Source organism: Rhineura floridana, chromosome 18 (assembly GCF_030035675.1).
Source record: "Rhineura floridana isolate rRhiFlo1 chromosome 18, rRhiFlo1.hap2, whole genome shotgun sequence".
Lineage (NCBI taxonomy): Eukaryota > Metazoa > Chordata > Lepidosauria > Squamata > Rhineuridae > Rhineura > Rhineura floridana.
The window spans coordinates 29585259-29590432 of NC_084497.1; positions in this window are offsets into that span (position 1 = coordinate 29585259).

Consider the following 5174-nt stretch of genomic DNA (forward strand, 5'->3'; position numbering starts at 1 on the left):
TAACAATCCAAGCGAGGGGACGGGATTAAAAAGGCACGGGCCAAGGCGGCTGCCGGCCCGGGCTCTGCATCTTGCCAGCCGATAGGCTGCCGAGAGCTCTAACCCCGCCTCCTGGCTCTCCGGAGCCGCGCTGGGTGCTGCGGGGGCTGTCAGTCTGCTGGTGCTCCGGTGAGGCCGCGCTCAGGTTCACCTGTAGTCGCCCTAAGTCGTCATCGATTTGCAGGCAGGGAACCACCACCGGCAGCTGGCCAGCCGGGGAAGGAGGCGCTGGAGGGCAGCGAGCGAGCGTGGGTGGCCTGCCTTGCCCGAGAGAGGCCGGCCAGCGAGATAGCGCGGCCAGGCTGCGCCCTCTTTGGAGCCAACTTATCTTGCCCTGCGAGGACTTTCCTCCTTCCCTCTCCTGCTCTGCTGTCGGGAACATATTGGCTGCCAGACGGCGCTGAAGGAGAGTGGGTCGCCCCTCCGATGTTTCGACGCATTCTCCTCTTGCTGCCGCCACCTGCGCGCGAGATCTCCCTACAAAAGGGGGGAGGAAGGGGGCGCACGTAGAAAGCGGCCTCCTGTAGAGTCGCACCACCGCTCCATTTTGCTCGGTGCTGACTGCACTGACCGGCAGCGGCTCTTCAGGGTTTCCCAGCCGTACCTGGAGGTGCTGCTGGGGATTGAATCCGGGGCCTTCTGCTGCAAAGGAGATATCCTCCCACTGAGCTATGGTCCTTTTCTTTAAAATAAAGCAAGCATCTAGCCCTCATTAGTTCTGAATAAAGGGCTAGTTTTAAATAGGAAGCTGCTTTTTACTGAGTCAGACCATTGGCCCATCTAGTTCAGTATTGTCTACACTGTCTGGCAGCAGCTCTACTGGGTTTCTCTCCCAGTCCTACCTGGAGATGCTGCCATTATTTATTTATTTATTTCCATTTCTATACCGCCCTTAGCCAATGGCTCTCTGGGCGGTTCACAGCAAGGAATAAAATACAATACAGTAAAAAGAAATCAGATAAAATCCCTAAAACAAACAACTTAAGCATTTAACAACTTGGTATGAAATTAACTTAACATTAAGCAATTGTTTCATTGGGGACTGAACCTGAGGCCTTCTGCATGCAAAGCAGGTGTCCTACCACTGAGCCGCAGTCTTTCCCCTTACCCTGTAGCAGAAGTTTTGGAGTGGATTGGCTGATCTTGCCCCAGGACAAGAGGGGTCTTGCTGTGTGTGCTCATATTATTTTAGTTTGCACTTCATGGGTTGTAGCCAATCCGAATCCTACACAAAGTAGACCCATTGAAGTTAGTGGACATGAGTAATTTAGTTTCATTAACTTCAGTGGGCCTACTCTAAAACTTAGCTGGATGCAACCTAGTATTTTTTCAATACTTCCACCACCACCACCCTTTGACTTGTGTCAACAGCAGACTCGCCCATCAAAACTTGCTTTCTTCTGTCAGTGGGATTTGTGATATAAAGTAATAGAGAAAGAAAATAGTGCTTTATCTGGAGTGGAGTTTAGAAAACTGAGCATAAACGTACATCGGACGCAACTGCAAGTATATTGCAGTCATTGGTTGGTGAGTGAGTGTGCATTCTCAGGAAGAAGGCAAGCCTCACTCCACCCCAACAAGACAAGAACCCTGATTGCAATGGGTGATTAACGATTTATTAAGCAAATAAGTCTCTCCTACTGGAGCTTGATGTCTGGATCTTTGTTGGGGGGGAGAACCCCCTTTTTAGTTAACAGCTATCATTGTTTTAGAAGCCTCTGTGACAGCAGACGTTCCTTGAAATTTAGCAAAACAAGAAACCAGTGACCAGTGATTTATGAAACAAAGAATCTCAGTGTGACTCAGTTTTAGCAAAAACAACCAAAGTGTTTTGTGGCACCTTTAAAGACAAAGGCGGTAGGTTTCTTTATTCTGGCATCAGCTGTTGTGCGCTAGAGCCCATTTCATAAGATGTGTGAAGTGCAGACCTTGATTGAGAAATATATATTAGGTCCCAGGTTCAGCTCCCTGGCAGTATTGCCAGGTAAGGCTTGGAGAGACCCCCTGCCTGAAACCCTCAGCACCACTGCCAGTCAGTGAAGACAATACTGAGCTTGATGTGCCCTGTGCAGAGTCCTGAGGGTTGGATGGAGAGGCTGCCGGTCCTGAGGTTCCCCATCACAAAGCTTCTGGATTGCCGGCGAACACTGACCTTAACACACCCCATGTCAACTCCTGAAGACTTTCTCTGGCTCGGGGAGTTAGCCCAGTGGCAAATTACCTACAGAGTATCTGACACCGGCACTCGAGGGTTGCCCAACATCCTCATTACAAAAGATGGAGATCTATGAATATGAGCATATCTTCTAATCAAGGACATGAGCCTGGCAGACAACATGCCCTGCCCTGGAGGGCTGGCCTTGCAATTTAAGGCCAGAGAGTCACAAGTCCAGGAGAGTGCAAGCAAAGAGGGAAAGGACAACAGCAATAAAATCTGCTTGGGAAATACCAGCTTTGAAAAGGGGGGACAGATCAGTCTAGAGCACAGATTCCTCCCCGCTGTGTGGTCAGCATTGCAGAGGCCTCCCTGTGAGCTTCTTAGTAGTTGGATAGCAGGCAGACCCAGATAAACTAGTATTTTATGATGCTGTGGCATCAAAAGGTAAATTATGTAAAACTAAGCAAAGAATGACCAGCTTATGAATTTCAAAGTTGTGAGGAGGGCAGGATTTGAACCTGTTTCTTTGTTTGTTTTCCACAGCCTTCTAGCCACTACACCACACCGGGTTCTGGCATGCTGCAGGCCATGATTTATACCGGTGCTCCACATTGCAACAGCCACCTGGAAAATGCCCACCCATCTCTGTTGATTCCTAGTTCCTTCTGTAGCTTGTAAAACAGGGAAATAATCTGCTTCTTCCTTGACACATGGGGTGTGTTTATAACAGCAGCACCCAGATAAACCAAGGGGTGGAGGCCTTTCAGTTCCCCGCATCATTCTAGGTTGGCCCTTAGTCACACGCTAAGGGTGGAAAGACCCATCAAGTCTTCACACGGCACATAGACAAACTATGGAATCCACTAGCCACAAGACATAGCAATGGCTTTAAAAGAGGATTAGACCAATGTGTAGAGGATAATAGGACTATCAAGGGCTATCAGCTATGATGACTATGCTCTGCCTCCACTGTTGCAGGTCCTGGAAACCGCAGGAGGGCAGAGATGCTGCTTGCAGGCTTGGGGCACCTGGTTGGCCACTGTGAGAACAGGAGGCTGGACTCGATGGGCCATTGGCCTGATCCAGCAGCCAGGCTCTTCTTACATTCTTACGTTGAAATGAGTGTATCAGTGGTGATGTAGAAGACATAGCTAGATGTGTCGAACTCTGCATATGCTCAGAGTCCCACTCTTTTCACATACACCCCATTTTATTTTTCTTTGGACGACGAGGGTGATGCTAGTTAAGGTCAAGAAGGGATTTTTCCAGCATCCAGGCTGATTATGCTGGGGTGCATTTCCCGCTACCACTTCATGTCACACAGAAGAGAGGGAAGAGACTGAAGGTTGTGTGCAGTGCTTGTCCTACTCAGAGTAGACCTCTTGAAGTTAATGGACAGGACTAATTTAGCTTCAATAATTTCAATGGGTTTACTCTGAGTAGGACTAGCACTGGATGCAACCCTTTGCTGCTCCAGAGGAGAGGATTAGATCTAAGTAGGGTGTAGAAGAAGAGTCCATTTTAATCAGATTTATATACAGAATTTTGCAGTTCTGACCCAGGGAAGCTTTGCCCTGCATCAGGCTGCCTCTCACATCAAGCACCCAGTTATGTCTGAGCTGCTCCTGAATCCTCTTTTAAAAAAAGAAAAGCCCAACTAATTATATGCATTACTGTATGTATCTGTTTATGTTTGAGAAAACCGTGGTGCCTGGGGCTGATGGGAATTGTAGTCCAAACATCTGGAGGGCTCCAGCTTGGCAAAGGGAGTAGGGAAGGGTGTGTCTCTCAGCTTCAATTTCCTCTCCGTTTATCATTTGTTGAGTTCAATACCCCACATTTCCACCATCTGTGATTTAAAAAACAAAAAAACCAGCAAATTTCTCCTTTTTTTGGTATGAAAGTTTGCCTAACATACACATCTTTGCCGCCCTTCTCACCAACATGATGCATTTTTTTAATGTTGCTGTAATGACTATAAGCATTTTTATGCATACTTTACCCTAGCATAGGCATTTGGGTAGACATTTCTTGGCTGGAGAGCTGCATTGCACAATTCTGAGAAGTGCAAATTTTGGTTTGTGTATTGTTTCAGTGTGAATTAGGAATGTCACCTTTAAATGAGACTAGAACCTAATAGGGAGTCAACTCATTTGTTTAGTTAACAAACTGAAGCATTCTCCCTTGCATTATACAAAGAGGGGCCCCTATTACTCAGTCTAAATTTGTCTTGGGACTTTAACCAAGAAGGCCACCATCCTCCTCGGATTTTTGGCCCAAGAAGAACAATCACGTCAGCTCATTCTGAGAAAATATTATACTTTGTGAGTTTTCTTAGCTCATCGCTGAGTAGCCAGTGAGTCTCAGGGGATAGGGTGCATATTTCTTTTTTAAAAATCTACTGAATGAAGACTTCCTTTTTCTGAATAACCATCATGTTCGGCCAGAAGGTGGCTGTTTCTACTCTACTTAGAAATCTGAGCTATGCTTTCAAGAATGCTTTAGAAATGTATTTATTGAAAGGCAATAATTTTGCACAGAACAGACATTCTTCCTCCACGACAACTTCATGGAAAAGAGAGACACAGCAGCCTATGCCTGCTTACTCAGAAGTAAGCCCCACTGAGTCCAACAGGACTTCCTCCTAAGTAAGTGCACAGAGTAACATCTTTAAATATCTGAATGTTTCCAAAGCCTCCCTTGCCCATCTTGCACTGGAACACACTTATCTTCCCCAAAACATAATTTTCATGGTTTTAAAAAGTTTGGTGCCTCACATTTAAAGCAGGGTTTTTAATCCCAAAGTGGCCCTCCTCATTAAAAGTCCAAGGATTTGATGGGTGCTGGGAAATTGGTCTTTTGGTAAGTGGTCAGCGTCCTTTCTCTTTTCCAAAATCTTTGGGCATCTTCGTTGCCCACTTTTCAAGACAAAAGTACAGAAAAAATAAGTGGGGCGGGGAATGCCCCCCTCTTGATT